Source organism: Vanessa cardui, chromosome 13 (genome assembly GCF_905220365.1).
Source record: "Vanessa cardui chromosome 13, ilVanCard2.1, whole genome shotgun sequence".
NCBI classification, from domain to species: Eukaryota; Metazoa; Arthropoda; class Insecta; order Lepidoptera; family Nymphalidae; genus Vanessa; species Vanessa cardui.
Window position 1 is genome coordinate 11,861,194 of NC_061135.1, and position 18,755 is coordinate 11,879,948.

The 18,755-nt window shown below is 31.1% G+C and overlaps 1 protein-coding gene across 1 annotated transcript in view; it reads left to right on the top strand.

Annotated features, from left to right (window-relative positions):
- Nucleotides 1-18,755, top strand: part of LOC124534594 (acetylcholine receptor subunit alpha-like 1) — a 206,656-nt gene that overhangs the window by 23,953 nt on the left and 163,948 nt on the right. The window lies entirely within an intron of this gene.

Below are 18,755 nucleotides of genomic sequence, written 5' to 3' on the forward strand. Positions count from 1 at the left end.
TTTATAATAACACTGTGTGGTTTTAGCTAAAGATAATATAAAAGAGTCACATCTTCTCAAACTGTAGGCATTTTAAAGCTTAAACAATTTTTTTCATAAGCTCATCTATCAATGCCTTCAGATTTAATCCCCAGTAATAACGTCCCCAAGAATGTCACCCACATTCTATAACTAGCCGTGAAATGTACAAATTTGTTTATATTATGTACTGAAGCACATACAAAATTCTGACCCCGATATGTCGAAGGTAAGATGTAGATGTGTTGGATTTTTTTAATAGATAAATCTTATCTTAACAGCAAAATATTCAAATGACAATCCGTTTCGACCTCTGCAAATAAACAGGATAAGTCTTACAATATATTCCGATTGATGCAGGTTTTCTTACGAAGATAGCGTAAAAGAGAATCACAAACAAAAAACACTTATAAATCTTAGCGGTGATTGCTCGGAATGGAACCCGTAATGACGCGTTAGACATAACGTTCATCTTAGCTCTGTTTTCAAAAGCGTTTATTATAATATATTATATACCACTAGCTGAATCCGAGGTTTTACTTGCGCGAAGTTTGTAAAAACTTCTCTGATACACAAATTCACACCCAATTTTATCCCCTTGAGGGATCAATTAAAGATGATAGCCAAGAGGTGATAGCTACTATCACAATTATAATATTAGTATATATATACTACTGAAGTTATATTTATGATAGGGCTTTGTGCGAACCTGTCTGCGTAGTTGTTTTTTACTAATAACATACTCTACCGCCAAACAGCAATACCAAATAGAAGTATGATCCAATTAAAAATAAGCCATTTTTTTGGTAGTTACTGACCGCTTATGATTTGGTGGCCTGTTTTTTTCTCGTAATCGATTTACCAGATGTAATTTTCAAACATTGTCTTGGTGGTAAGACTTCGTGGCAATCTTGTATCTGGGTAGGCACCGTCCATTTATTCTACCACAACAACAGATAACTAAATTTTTTTTTTGTTATGCATAATGGACATAAAATATTAGCTTCAATGTTATGTTACGTTTCTTAAAATTTGGCAAGTAGGCCTTATAGGGGGTAGACATCACGATTTTTTTATTATTAGTAAATTCCGCCCTCTAAGGGGTAAAAGGGAGTTGAAAGTTTGTGTTTTATAAAAGTCGAATAAATAAATGCACACATTCAGCTAGTAGTTAATACTTCTGACGGTGCTAATGTCTATAGGCAGTGTTGGCATGGCATGGCAGGGCAATTAACATCAGGTATCCCATTTACACGTCCACTTACTTATTAAATAAAATACGGTCGTGTCATACTTATGTCATACCCATTGATTATTTTAGAAAAAACATGTTCACTCAATCGTAGTTTTTCTATAAATAAATCGTTTTTCAAATATTGGAATTTTTTTCGACCTGTATTAAAGTAAACACTGAAATACGAATATATCTAATATTTCATAAAAAGTAACGTTAAAAAATATTGACTGCGGATCCTAAAAACACTTAAAATATCCAATATGATATATGACTAGTATTTCATACTACACAACAAATGAAAACAATTTATGCTTGGAATATTTTCAAATATATTTCACAATACACAGATAAACGATTCGGTGTCTAGATATCAAATGTTCGTTTTTTGCAGCATTCATAGAATTTTTTTAAGGTAAATGTGCCAAGTACTGGTCACTAACATCTGTTTTTTTTTAAACAAATATTTATTTGAGTAGGCTTTTGTTAGCTAAGATGACCCAGTGGTTAGAACGCTTACCCTATGATTGCTGATCACACCCAAGCAATCACCACCTAAATTCCAATTGGTGTCTATTATTCATCTCGTACTCCCTGAAGGAACAAATCGTGAGGAAACCTACAAAATACCTATTTTTAATGAACTTCTGCCCCATGTCTATCTAACAAGTGGCGTTAGAGCAGCGTGGAATAAGTTCCAAAACATAAAGGTATAGGAGAAATTAGCTCAGCAGTGGGACACTTACACGTTGTTATTTTCATGGAAGCACTTTTGATTGTCATTGTATATGATTAATTTCTTATCTCACCGTTTCTTATTTTAACAATACTACTGAAAATAACTGACATTGAGTTGCCACAAAAAAGACATTTTAAATAAATATTACATAAAAATATATATTATAGGTTAAACTTGTAAATGCATTGGTTACTAATGATGAGGGGCGGTGTAAACTAGTAATAACCGGTTTGTGGATTGTATATCGAACGAAAAGATCATTACTGTATACATCAAAATAGGCAAATACAACAAATCAATATTTTTGTTTGGTAATCGAATTTCTTGTCCGACTAGAATGTTGTAAGTAAAGAAAATGTTAAGTACAGCGAAATCATATTTTTCTTCAAATTTTCAATAATCAATTTCGACCCTCGAATAAGCAATCACAAATTTATATGATTCACTTATATTAAGTTTACTAAAATTGTCAAAAAAACTTTATATTATCAATAAAATTTGATACAAACGTTCCCGGATTATATAAAATAGTTAGTGCTGATATGAATTGTGCTGTATTAATACGATAAATCTTGCCTCACAATGGAGTTCGAAATAAAATGTTCGCAGAGCCAGCCTGCCTGTGAAGTTTCATGATTTATGTCGCACTCGATTTTACGATCATTTCCTGATAAGAACGTACGACTAATTATTAGTGTATACTTATTTAATGTATATATTACACCATGTGGGTTTATATTGAAACAACTCCCAGTAATTTTTGGATTTCATTTTTGTATTTGCTTTGAGGTAAAGGAAGATCGTAAGATGCTTATGGTAGATGAAATGTTACATGTATATCACATCATAATAATCCTTAAACTTTCTCTTCATTGGACGAGGAATTCTTCACCCAGCCGTCGAAAATTTATGGTTGATACTTGTTACTTTAATATGTTCATAATATAAAAACTAATTGTCGCCTGCAGTTTCGGACGTTCTTTAGAAGTTAGTAACTGTTATAAAAGTATCCTATGTTCATTCTTAAAGTTCACTATTGCTTTGTATCAAATTTATTAAAATTCTGTTTGGTTTAGCCGTGAAAGAGCATAAGAAAGAGAGACAATTTTTTTTTATGATATAGGTTGGCGGACGAGCATATGAGCCACCTGATGGTAAGTGGTCATCCTCGCCCATAGACATTGACGCTGTAAGAATTATTAACTATTCCTTACATCGTCAATGTGCCACCAACCTTGGGAACTAAGATGTTATGTCCCTTGTGCCTGTAGTTACACTGGCTCACTCACCCTTCAGACCGGAACACAACATTACTAAGTACTGTTGTTTGGCGGTAGAATAACTAATGAGTGGGTGGTACCTACCCAGACGGGCTTGCACAAAGCCCTAGCATCAAGTAAATAGATACTTTCGACAATTTAATATTACTGTGATACCGAAATAAATATTTTAGAATATACACAGACGGTTTTAGGTAGGTCCTAATATGTATATGAATTCGTAGCTTCACTAGGGTTACACATACAGAGTAGTGTTCGAGATACGTAAATCCCCAAGAGCACTTATTCTACCCTTAAATAGCACTACTTAGTACTGTCCTGTTCCGAATAGAAGGTAAGTGTGTTTGTGTGTGTACACTCACACATGTGTTGGCACATTACTAAAAAATACTTCTTAGTGTCAATTTCAGTGGACTGTGACGTAAGGCCCTTGTTGATTCAGTCTATTTACATACCTATTTGTTCCAAGGATAACTACATATACCAGGAGGTTTAATCGCAATTTTGACGCGATATGTTATGGTCGAAAGAAATGAAAGATAACCAATTGTGGTAATTTGTTTAATAACTTAATATTTGAGGAAATATATACTTTAATTTGATTTCAATAAAGCTGAAATAATAACAGTCAGTGTCTTCTAAGAGAAGTTTGAACTTAGTTATGAGTAATCCCAAAATTTCAATAGAAACATCAAAACAAAAGATACTCCGCTAGCACGGACAGCACGTTTCGAAAGATTTGTTTCGTAAGAGAAAGAAAAAGTTCCATTAATTGTATTGCTACAAAAATTCTTTCGATAACTTTGTCAACAGAAGCAACAAATTTTGTCCTTTTCATAAAAGCGATAATTTTCCGTTTAACACTTTTTGCTTATACAAAACAACAACAGCCCGTAAATTTCCCACTGCTGGGCTAAGGCCTCCTCTCCCTTCAAGGAGAAGGTTTGAAACATGTTCCATCACGTTGTTCCAATGCGGGTTGATGGAATACACACGTGGCAGAATTTCTATGAAATTAGACACACGCAAGTTTCCTCACGATGTTTTCCTTCACCGTCCAGCTGGAGATGAATTATAAACACAATTTACCGTGTGTTATGTTTATGTGTTTCAATCGGAAATCATCGGTCAAGATGCACGCGTTCTAACCACTGGACCATTTCGCTAGATTTTTGTTTTTAATATGAATTAAATGTCTTTTCATGAATGTTTTTGTAACATTTAATATAATTAAATATATCGTTTACACTAATATAATAATTATGATCACTGCATTTTATTACCGCCGCGCACCATTACGCAAATCCACAATCACATAAATAAAATGTTATTGGTTTGAATGTAAATATTGATCGACCTATTATGTAAAATATGTACATAAGACTTATGATAGCGTATACTTTATTTATTTAATAATATATAACGTTTTTAATTGTATTTATACGAGCACGGAAGAAACCAAAGTCTTGTCTATATTCGCGTTTTTGGAGGAAAATTTTGTAATCTATAGAAAGTAAACATTTTAAACTCACTGAATCTAGACGACACGTGTCTAACAGCGCGTTAAAATATAATATTTAGTTGATGAGTTTGTGCAAGCAATCACTAGCACCTACCCATATACTACGGCCAATCAGAAATACTTAGTATTGATTTATTCCTGGCACATTGGCAAAAGGGAACATGATATGTCTTAGTTGTTAATAACAATGATTGATGCCGCTATCCTTACAAAATCAAAATAAACTTTATTCAAGTAGGATGTTACAAGCATTTTTAATCGTCCTTTATCAATTAAGTAAAGCTACCACCGGTTCGGAAAATAGACTTTACCAAGAAGAACCGGCAAGAAACTCAGTAGTATTTTTTTTCACCATGTAAAAAAATACAGCATGTTAGTTAAATACAATTATATAATATGAATGTAACATATCTGCCTGGAAGTCAATAAAAATCTAAAAAATCTTACATATGGACAAAATTTTGACAGCGCCAGTATCTAAGGAGATAATTGCCTTAAGTTGGTCCATTTATGTATCCTGGATTCACTAACTGACAGAAATTATAAGGAAAGACTACACAACTATAAATTACATATAATAATGGAAACAAATACAAGCACACTATGCATTCTCATAACTCAAAAGAACGTCATGTTTTGCTATCGAAAAGAGGTAAGTCACAGTAATGACAGCTTTACATGCTTGCTGAGGCACGAGGCTGCAAGGAAACCTTCCAGTAGGTTCTATCTAGGTCTATTCATCTATGTCATACCCTGTTATTACACAATTTCATTTAATTTTGCCTTAAAATATTCATATTTTCTAACATGATTTTCGTCACTGTCAATTTATTCAATTCACTAATTATGGAAATTTAAAATGTTACAGGGCATAAAATCGCCTAAATATATATCTATACGTAGTTCTGCAAAAATATATACAAGATTTCTTTTATACCAAAAATATTTCATCGCTATAAAGTCAGTTTCCAAGGAATGCTTTAGTTTAGGTATAAAATGTATTTCGAATGTGTCGTGGGTTATCTAAATGGTAATGTGTGATGGTGGCGTATTGAATTCTTTGTCTGTAAGCTATTTTTATTTCTTCTTGGTCTCTTTTTATTTTCCTTCTTTGTATTAATGTCTACACAAATATTGTATATGTGAAAGTTACTCTGTATGTGTGCGTATTGCTCTTTCAAGGCCAAATCACAGAACCGAATTTGATGTAATTTGAACCAAATTTTTCTCCAAGAATGGGCACAGTGGTCTTTGACTAAAACGTGATGATTAACCCTTTCAATGCGCGCAGTCGCGGTTAATTAGTGATTTATAAAGTTGATACTAGGGTTAAATTATGTGTTGTTTATTTATTTATTGTGATATTTTTCTATTTGCCAAAGGACACCTTTTTTATTAACTCTTCTACTTACTAATGGAAGAACCAGACCAAATACATTTGACCAAATACAATTTATTGTATACAACTACATCCGATCTTAGTATATGTTTTTGGCGACAAGCTGTACATCTAGTTAGTGTTTTTAATTCATTCTTTGATCTTTGGCAAGTAAGCATTTATTATTTGATATTGTTATCTGATATTCTGCATTTTTAAATTATATAAAAAACATAATATCGTATTTGAATTCTTGAAGACATCATCATTCAATAATATACATTAAGAATTAATATGAGAATACAACCTTCTTAAAATAACCCTTTATTCGCGTTCTTTGTTTTACTTTATATTCAGCCATTATGATCGAAGGGGATGCGGACGCTGCAAAACATACAATATTAAGTAGACCTATAAAATGTTTTAGTATCAATGAATGCCTAATAGTAATGTTTATTGGAGAGAAAACTCTTTCGAATAGAAAAGTTATGACGATTAATGGTGCAGAATTTACCACGATTCGAGTCTTAACGATTGAAACGCAGATGAAATTTAGTCGTAAAGTGATATCGTTTCAATGAAAGTAAATTTATAGTTGTTGAAGTTTCTCCGTAGCCTCGTTAAGGTATTTTATGCCAGGTTTATTAATGACCTCGTTCTATCGTGATCTTGAATAAAGAATATGGATTTTTGTTTCGAAATTGGCTGGTGTAATAAAATCTGTTTATCGTTACAAAATTTTCACCTATTAAATGAAATTAATCGTTTCTATATAGTGCCTTTAACTGCATCGGTAATTTAGTAAAGGTACTATTGAAATCTCATATGGTCTCATATGAACCTAAAATTTGGTAAACAAATATGCTCTTCCAGCTAAGTAAGATAAAGTTTATTGCTTACACTGACAGGAGGACTGGGTTGTGTTTTGCCCAGAGGATCGCAATTGCGATTCAACGGGGAAATGTTGTTAGCCTTTTGCCACCACTCCACTCGGTCAAGACTTGCTGTTACTATTTTTTATTTAATATTTGTACGTATTTAAGGACTTCATGTTAATAATTATTATGGTAATCCCGGACCTTTTTTTTAGAAAAAATACACGTATTTAATACTATAAGTTTTACAGCGAATGGGAATGATAAGTCTGGTATTACGCAACGTACTAGGTCACTCCCATATTTCTCTTTTACAAGCAAAATGGCGTCTGTTTATCAAGGGTTACTATAATGGTGCCTCAGAGGCTTTAATCCTGCGGCCCTTGTGACCTTAAATTGAAATTCTCGTCCCATCCCACGTAACCCGTAACACGAATTCTGTGACGTCACAGTTTAAACGAGCTTGACACATGATATTAAGAATTCTCTTTGATTAGTAGCCAGTTTATAATTAGACCGAATGACAATAGAAAGAGAATCGTATAGTGAATTTGTTTTTAAAATCATTGTTCGAGAATAGTTTCTGTATTAATATCAATATATCTATTTATATTTGGCGGGTGTCATATTTTCGTTTAATTAGTACAAAGAGCAGAACTATATAAATCATAAACTTCACCATTCCTGATAATTTACGGAGTATTATGCAGTGAAAGACGTTAAAGTTACATGTCTACCTTTTAAATTTAGCAGCATTTTAAATTTATTTTTAGCAAATCGTACTTATGAAACATTTTATCGAGACAGAAAAGAGTATCTTTAAAATGAAGTTAGAAGATATAAAATCAATGACAGTAAGCCTAAAAGCGATGCAATGGTCACGGACATATTTTTACCAAGAATATCCAAGAGAAACCTTGCTTGTCACAAAGCTTTTAGGGACAGGTAACTTTTAAATTTGTCAAGGTAATACCTATTCTTCACACTCAAATGATTCTTATCAAAGGACTCTGTAAGAAATATACACATGAATAAAGACATGTTAATCAAAAATATTTGTGATGATGATGATTTGAACCTGCATTGGAACAGCGGGGTAGAGTATGTTCCAAGCCTTCTGCTCAATGGGAGAGGAGGCAATGGAAAATTTACAGGCTCTTGTTGTTGTCGTTGTTGTTATTGGTGATGATTTGAGTGTGTTTCTCTTTCTGGTTTCAACTTCTTTCTCGACACAGCAGGACTTTTTGCATACGTTGTCAGGGCTTATAGAGAACCTGACAATTTACTTTGAGCTAAAAGTAATTTGATAATAATCCAGCAAATATATCTTTAAGGAGCATAAACTTTGTTTCCAGAGATAGCTACTCTATTTATGTACTGACATACATAAAAACACATAAAAATTACCAATATGCTTGTTAACGTTCGTTCATAATTGTAATAACAGGAAACGTAGTGCAGTAAAATTAATTACAAATATAACACGTGGAATGTTTGCTCGTCACGGCGTCTGGCGGGGATGAGATTATTACGAACAGCATATTGTGATGGCAGTTACTATCATTATGACCTCATATAGTATTTATGGATTTTATTTTTATATTTGCCTTTTAGTTGTACCATGACAATATATAAATTACTAATAAGCCTTTGGTAATTAAAGTAACAGCACCAGTTATTTTGATATCTTAAATAAATAATATACTTGATAATTTTTAATAACTGTTTGACGAACTCATAAAAAAACTCACGTGCGCCTTTATGTAGTGATTAAATCAAAATCATTTCTATAATTATGTTAGTATATAATACTATACGTACTATACATTGTATTTAAGATTTTTTTTTAATTACAAAGGAAACTTTATTATATCTTCTAAATGGGGACCGTTTAACAAACGGTACGACAGTAAAAATAAATTTCGATCCAACAAAGCAACCATTATTTAGTGTACATATTAACTAAAACGGACGGTAATGCCGGCAAAGACCTCCAATTCGACGTTCCAACATCTTAATGTGGGAAGTAAGCCAGGGCCGCATTCTACATCGAAAACGTTCAATAAAAGCAATAAATTGCCTCTAGAACTCGTGACCGGAGTTCGACACTGTATCAGCCATTTACGTTAGTTCTTATCACCCTTGACATAGGGATTATATTGCAAAAATTCGTAGCAAGTAAGTTTTTACGATGGCAACACACGAGTCACGAAATGTGTTGGATTCCTACGAATTATTGGTCGGTTCAAGTCTGATTGGAAGCTGGATATTATGTAATAGTATTTTAAGGTTCATTTTATGAAGTTCGTAATAAAAACGGTCAAGTGGTTTTGTGCCACGTGTTCTGTACCGTAATAAAGATTTTAGGTTTTATTGAAGAAATATCTACTATAGTTTCATTTTTAGCCAACAAAGGTGACGCCAAAGCCTGTTAAGCTCATAATACATTTTATGTGCGTGTTTATTGTTGGGCCAAATATAATCAATTGAAAATCGAAGAAGATTTTGATTTTTTATGAATCTATTTTAAGTATTAACATCGTAATTTATTGGTTAATTCACCTCATGACTCTGAGTTGTAAAACTGAACTAAACTGAATATCTATGGGCGTGATGGCTCATTTGCTCACCCGTCAATCAATATAATAGAAACGGAAATAACATTAATCGTTATAAATTACTAATTCCCGTGGCTTCGCCCACGTGGGAGCGTGGGGTCTGGCAAATATTTAGTACACTGTGACCTTTTTATAATTAACTTGTTAAGATATAAAAGTTTAAAATGGACAAATAAAAAAATTATGTCATATTTAACTAATATTAGTTAAATTTGAAGTCACAGCTCGATTGTATATAATTTGATATCTGGTTCAAAAGCCACGTACCAAGAAACACCATCTCATCACTTACAAGAAATTGAGTAATTCCGGACCCTAAATTGTATAGAGAAAATTAGTATCCACAGAATAATTTGCGAAGGGCGTTTTTCACGGTAGGCAGTTTTAGGAGAAACTTCAAAAGAGTCCTGCGATTTAGAACTCTCGTCTCAAGAAATATTCGTAAAATTATTCATTAAAAAGATCTGGCGAGTGTAACGTTAAATATACTCCCTAGAGGGATAATTTTTCGTCCTTTTTATCTTTACATTATAATAAATTTTTCATAAAAATTCTTATAAATCGGTTTAAATTTCTTATATTCGTTATACTTTGTAGGAGAATACGGATTTCCTGATCGATATTCATCAGTCTTTTGTAGCAACTAGAAACTAAATGAAACGAATTACATAAGAATAGGTTGCAAAATATTCTCGAAATAAATTGAGATTATCATGGTTCCTCCAAAATAAAAACAATTGAATTTTAAAATAATATACAAATATTTTATAATACCAATTTTGTAACTGATAGCTTTAGAGAAGCAGAGAATGGTTTGATACGATCATCAAATATTTTTGATGTGTGATGTAAAAGTATTGCAGTAGTTTAGTGTATGTTCTAAGTTACTTTGTTCCGCTGCTCCAAAAGTAGTTAGTGAATTATGTGCCTTGAAAATTATTGAAAGGATAATTAATTTTGGAACTATTTGATTAAGTTCCCTTCATCTTCTTAGCACAAGATGCGAGGTATCGAAAATATTTGCACCCGTACGTAGTTGACGTACTTAAAACACGTACGAAACAATTTGCTTCTTCGTTTCAGATACGCACCGCTAATATCTGGAATACCCTATCGACCTCTGTACTCCCCATTACAAACAATATAGGTAGGAAACCTTTAAGACTAAAGTGAATAGGCATCTTAATCTATATATCTTATATATTGTTTATTCATCTTAAATACATTTTTATATGAAACCATCACACTATACATTTATTAATTATTGGTACATGTGATTTATTTATTCAGATTAAAGTTTTAATTTGTTCAAATCTCCATCAAAGAACAAAGTTTTATAGTTTATATATTATAGTTTGGCGAGCTATCGCTAAAAGCGTTTAGCCCGCTCATCCCTCTATCTACTTGAATATAATAATCTATTTCAATGAATATTCGTACAATCGAAATTATACCATTTATTATAAACAGGAAAATAAATCATATAATCGTTTAAATTTTATTTCATTCTAATTTGTTCTATAAATTTAAAAATATATACATAATTTAAGTAGTAAATAGTTTTTTTTTACTTTAATAGTTGAAAATCTAGATAGGCTATTATGATAACTATAATAACTTATCCACAAAATTAACAAATGTTAGTCCTTAAATTATATAAATATGATAAAGAGTTTCTATGATTAAAAACTGATAATAAATAAAGTCTATAATACATACGGCGTGAATATTTATTACGAGATCTTGTATTGTTTATTAAGGGAGATTAAAGGTAAAATTTAAAGTGTCTAGTACTAAAAGGCTACTCATGTATTTCATTGTATATGATTTAATATAGCTTAAAGCTTCAAATAAAATATGGTATGTATAACTAAGTTCCTTTTCAAAGGTTGTGTTTGAGAATTTAAAAGCAATAAAAATCTATCGATCGAAAAAAATCACGAAATATCTTATATTTTGATCTTTTTTGGAGTTGGATTATTAATTAAACTACGGTTAGTATGTTTTTTTATTACTGTTTGATCAAAATCGAATGACTAGTCAGTACAGTTACAGTAGATCAAACTCTTTGAGCAAATTTCTTCGCTTGGATACATAACGCAAGCGCAGTTCCTGGAGTCTTATTTTACTCAAACTAATAGCTAGTGCATTATAAATGTGAAGAGCTATTATGCTTCATTCGTAAAATTGAACAACTATCTCAACAGAATAATTTAGTGTCAGTGTATATTGAGTAAAATCATAAGAATCAAAGCCTAAACAAAAATATCAATATACATAAAAAGGTACGCTTATTTAATCAAAATTAAAGTGGAAGAAACCGAGGTACATATAGCTATAAATAAATATAATAAGACGCCTCACTTTACAAAAGTGAATCCTATTAAATTCACTTCGAATAAATTGTACAAGCGTTCTTAAGAAATGTGTTCCACAAGTTTAAATAAACTTTTTCCTACTTTATCATTTATTAATAATACTTTTCAAGTATGATAAATAGTGTAAGTAATACTACCTCGTCGGAGTTGCTTTAAAAAGAACAGATAATATTTATTTAGAATTTATAACATTCTTAGAAATAAATTCATCTTGTAATGGTATATGTTTATGCATTATTGTGGCATATTTGTTTTTTATACACTTAATTGCAAAATTACTTAATAAATAACTTCAAAGCACCCAAAATATCACATCGTGATATTAAAAAAAAACCTAAAAACTCAAATTGCTTTATTAAATATAGAAGTATTACACTTTCTTATTGATGGTTAATTGTAACAGTACCACCGGTTCGGAAAAGAAAATACCCTGTGAAGAACCGGTGAAAGAAACTCAGCGGTTTTTTTTTGTCTCATATATTATATAATATGCTTCATCGTAGTCATCATGATGAACGAAGACGCCTTCCTGACTAACTTCGGTTATGATATATGTATATAAGGATTAATATATTAAAAGGTAATTTTTGTTTGTGTCCAAACTTGAAGTAACTATTATACCAATATGTTTCTTACGTTGTAATTGCATTCGTATGAGGAGTTGCTCTCGTATGAGGAGTTAAGGGCCCTAATGAAACGTGAAGTATAGTGTATATAAGTATAAACGTGAAATAATTAAATAGTACTTATAAGTACTAAAGATATTTAAAAAACTACACTATAAATATTATACATTGAAGAAATATATGATAAGAAACTCTCAAAAGAGTTTTTTCCCAACTTAAATTATAAACTGAAGTGCAATTTTCGTTTTTATACCAGCTTTTAGTGAATCCAGAGAGTTTTCAAGTACTTTGCAAAGCAAATTAGCGCGGTACCTGTACTGCAAATTCGAAATGTATCTTTAAATGTGCATTTTTAAATTGAAGCCTTAGTCTCTGAATATATATATATATATAAACATATGGTTGAATTCTCCTTATCATTATAGCTCAGAAACATTGACCGTCTTAGAAGTTAAATCGACAAAATCTGACTTTATTGTAACCTAAGATATATCCTATTAAATATATTTATAAAAACTATTAAGTATAAAAATGAACGATGTACCTTCTATGCCTCGTTTCTACCCTATATTAGTAGTTATTTTATCATAGTTATAATACTACTATTGAAGTATGTTGAAAGATAAAAATATTTTTTATAAATTGGTGGTATAGCTAGCTCACTACAACACAAATTGTACCACAAAATTACAAGCTCAATTAATATATTACATCTCAATTCTTGGGAATTCAAAGAATTCCAAGATCGGAAGCGCATTGGCAATGTAGGGAATGGTTAATATTTCTTACAGCGCCAATCTGCTGTAATTATATCAATTGTTCCCCTCAAAACAGAGAGGAAACATTAGTCTAATAGTGCAAGTTTTCAGACTGTTAATTCACACTCTAAAGGGTTCATTTCTTCCTACTATTAAAAGTAAATAAAGTGTAATTATAAGTAATGATCTGTCATCTTAAAATAAGAGAATTACTCAATCGTTAACAAGTAATCATCACAAATGGATGAATGTTAGCTATAAACGATGAATGTATTAAAAATGACGATATAATTAAATTTAGCCTCGTTTTCTGTTTCAGGTAAGTTTCATTGCAATATTATGGATATTACCGGACGTAAAGGTAACAGATGTTAGTAATAGGTAAGGTTATCGATATTTATATATTATTACACAATACAAGATTATATTTATGGTTAAAACATTAGATTTTATTGATTTTCAGTCAGGACGTCCATAAATATCATTTTGCTTTTTTGACATTCACTGTATTTAAAATCGTGGAAAAGTGTACCCGCTGGTTTTTTGCCGGTTTTTCTCAGTACAATATACTTTCCGAATCAGTTAGTTTAATACCCAATTGTTTTTGAATGACACTACTTGAAAAAAGAATGTTTTGATTTTCATTACGGTATATTGTTTGATTGATAAATCTTTATTATAAGAAATATAAAATAGCTTTATGAATTTTAAAGAGAGAGTTTTTGTGACAAAAAATAATTGTTATGTTATTATTAATGAAGTGTTTACTGGAAGGAATTTCATACATCTGAACAAAATATTATGTGTCAGATTGAAGCTTGTTTTGAACATTTGTAAACATTAAATTATTTGAAAAATTATGTAATATAAATTAGTATCCTTTTACCTAAAAAAATAGTTCTAAATATGAAAGTTATTTGTAGGAAAAAAAAGTAAAAAAAAAATATTTCTACGCCATTATTTTTTGAACAGTGACCAAAGGAGTCACCGATTTACATCGATCCACCCTATTGGTTATGCGTATGAACTTTGGCAACGAGTTCGGGCCAATTCCAGAGTTCTTCGTAGCTGGTCACACTCGTAATGTAGGAGGGATAAATAGGTCAAATGTATTTTCTGTTATAAGTCATTGTACCATTTCGCAGAATCGGCCGACTAAGCCGGGGCTGAAATTTATCGCAAACCCAATATCCTAATGTGGATTTATACTTTTAGACGACTTACCAAAAAAATGAATGCGTAAATAACGTTTTCGCTTATTATAATATAATACAAATATAATACAAATAATATTATATAATCGACTGAATGTGGTAATGAAAATATTTAACAGTATTGCAACTGAAAAGGTTTGTTGTACCGCGTTCTAGGGGCAATCTTACTGCAGTGTTCTTCCGACTTTTTTGTGTTTCTTATAGTTTTCCTGTTTATTTATTTATTTATTAGGTAATCGCACAGACAAATGGACCGTCATATAGAGAGCTGTCACAATCACCATGAACATAGAAAGTAAGACACTATAAGAAATAGTAACAATTCCTTACAAAACCAAAGCTCCACTTATCTGAACTAAAATCTTCTAACGGAAAATACAACAAATGATAGTATTGATTTTTGGTGGTAGAATACCTGTTGATATATATGCTTGTTTAAAGTCCTATTACCAAGTGACAATAAATCAGAAACACAAATTAAGCATATAACACTAATGTACTTGTCAGTACTTACGTCTACGCCATATTAAGCCAGTATCCTTGTTAACAAGGTGAGCTAATGGAATCATAAATACGTCGACACTGCATTAACGATGTAAATTCATATTTAATGTGAAGTCAGTAAAGCTTGACCAAATCCAAAAAATCATATTAATTTTAATATTAAATTATAAAAAAAAAAAACTGATCAGATTTGACGCTTGGAGGCATTCTCTACTAGTAAATATTTTTATCAGAAATACACGACAACTATTAATATAATAACGAAATAATTTATATAATTATTTAATAGAATGAATATGCTCATATAATACTAAGATGTCTGATAGTAAATGGAGATTAAAAAATAAATAAAGAACAAAACTGTATTAATATCATATTGATAATTACAATAGTTGTAACATACACTTTATTATGTAGCATTATAGTCAAATACAATTAAGGTATTATGAAATATTTAGATGTTAATAAATAAAATATTTTCCCAACGGTATTGCCTTATTTTATAAAGGATACCTTACAAATGGTTTTGTGATAATTTGAAAAATAAAACCGACTACGGAACAGCGTAATTCTTTAGTACAAGGTTGAGGCTTAAAAATAATTTCAGGTGTTTGGAAGAAACATTGAAATTCGATACTTGATCCAATAAAATAAAAACGTAATTTTATAACGATTGTTATGAAAATAATGATTGTAATTTAGGGTTATGTCGCCAAACGACAATACTTATTAATTCCACTTTGATAAATGAGCAAGCCAGTAACAGGATACCTTCTTGATCTTTGCTCCTGAGGTTGGTGACGCCGCATTGGCGATGTAACGGTGAACGGTTAATATACATTTGTAGAGCGCCAATATAGTTGCCATCACTTGGCCCATTTGCTCGTATACTTATACTACTGTTCAAATAAAATATCCAGAATATATATTTTTAAGAATGTTCGAAGACATTCAGTTTTCTGTAAAATGTTACCATTTTTTAAAAAGTAATACAGCAATATGAATTTTTAGCGTTAGAGTTTACGAGTAGGTATCAAACATACAAAGTCGAACCTTTAATAAAATTATTAATAAATTCTGTTGAAACACAAGAGGAAAACAAAAATAATTCGTTTCCTCGTTCTCTGTTTACACGACCTCGCATTTCCAAGACTTATTTCTTTGGAGTTATTTATGTGAATCGTAATATTGGGTGCACGTGAAAGACGTTGATAGTAATCCTAATGAAGATTTATTATTGTTGGTATGTTCGGTATTTGAGTGGCATAGGACAGTATAGGACAGTATAGGTCAACGATTATGAGCGATGTTAATGGTATGGATTATTATGTCGGATTATTATTTCTTTCTTAGTCATTTTGATGAGCCGAGGTGATTACAATTCTGGACAATAACTAATGATATTTTACATAAAGCAGTCGACATAAGATAAGAATGACGATATGGCTGGAAGAATGTTACGTGTGAAATGACGTAAGACAGAAGTCTGGAAGAAGAAGACACGCTGCGCTGACCCAAATAATATTGGGATAGCCCCTATCCCAATATTATTGGGAGCATGAAGTTTTAGATAAAAAAGTCATGTCATGTAAACATTTTTGAATGAATGTATTATTAAAAAAAATACGTTATAGTAAAAATTATAACTTTCGATCGTACTAAAATGATAAAATATCCAAAATAACACATCAATAAAAGTTCGAAAAGAAAAACTGCTGGTACAATAGAGCTGGAAAATAAAATTAAACCTACTCAAGTATTCATCCTTCACTTGACCGGTATTCCGTTAACAATTCACTTTTCAAGACGAAGATGAGCAAAAATTAAATTACAATTCATGTCTTCGTTATGCATTCAGACACTTGTCCTCGCCAATCAGTCGTTCTAACTTCGAGATAATTTAAATACTCGTGTTATCATTGTACAAAACGGAATTAATGTAATTACAGATGAAGACTGTTACGTCGACTCGCATAGCTAATTGTAAGCAGGCTTTCATTAATTAAATATATAATCTCTGATGAATTATTAGCTAAGTTTACTTGAGTTTATTAAAGTTTGTATTCTCGGACTTAATTTGAATTTCGAAGAAATTATATTTTTACTAATTGAGTGCCTTGAATATTATACAATGATCCTGGAATATACAGCCAATGTATTTAATTAAATAACACAGTCGAATTAAAATAAAATATTAAATAATTCAAATTAAGCAATGTCAGGTTAATAATATAAATACAGATTAAGTTGAAGTATTCTTCTGATTATTGTTTCCGAAATTAATTAAATTACAAAAGAGAATGTCATATTCACGCACACTAAGGCATTTCCATAATACGTATATAAATGATAATGTACAAACTTAGCTGTATAAGGATTCTCCTTTTTAGTTGGGTATAAAAATATATAATTTACAATTGATACTCATCTGTCTATGTTCATACATACGTGTAATGTACTTAAATATAATTTCGCAATTATAAAAACAAAAATAAATAAATATTTTGAAAAATGGCACTAACGTACTATTAACGAGATTAAATCAAATAATCAAAAAAAAGTTAGTCTGTTTGTATGACTGTTGCTTTATCACACCGAACAACTGCGTTTTGTCTAAAACCGGACGTACATACGAGGGAAGCCGCAGGCGACAACAAGTATCTAATACATAGTCATTGTCACACACCCTACACACTACGTCAAATCGTATGAAAATCGATTCTATTTTTTTTTATGCCTACCCGCGTTTCACATGGAGATTCACGCCTGACTGATATTAAATCGCATATATTATTTGCATCGGATCCATTGGTCGGAGTGGCGAAAAAACGTATACAGAACGAAGTGTATTGGACGCCTTTTCATACGCGACGGACCATAAACATTTCTGAGTGCTGAATACGTAAATCCAAAAAAAAACAGTATTAAATGTAAAAATCATTGTGAATGTATGGAATATGTTTTTAATTATATCTAAGTATTATTATTTCATCGTCTTTATAATTCAGCCAATCAAAATACTGCTGAATATTATTCTCTGCAAAAGTTCTAGTAGTTTTTTTATCAAACAACTACCTAACTTCTCCGGCTTCGCACGGGTGCAATGATGATCATTAATATTCTAAAGAATTGTTTTATTTACGACATCATATTAGTAACTTCTAAAATTATTATCAGTGTTTCTTTACTTTATTAACCACATATTTTGTCATGTAAGATATACATATACTTTTCTCTCGAAACACTATCTATTAAAAAAAACCACATCATAATCCGTTGCGTAATTTTAAAGATCTAAGCATACAGGGACGACAGCGGTAACTGACTTTATTTTATACTATGTAATGATTTTTTGACTCGAAATTAAGTGTAATAAAAAACATGATAATAACATGTATCATAATTTTAAATATTAAGATGAATAATTACAAGATAATAATTACGGAGCGTAATACGCACGAGTTTTATCAATGAGTGCTTGACGAGAGCAGCTTTCCGATTACCCGAACTTGTTCGAATCGAGCCCAGTTGTGAGAACTCTCAAGAGATGACAGAACACGAGATTTGGGAGAATGTCAGCTATTAGCGTTAACTGCTTTAGGATGCGACGC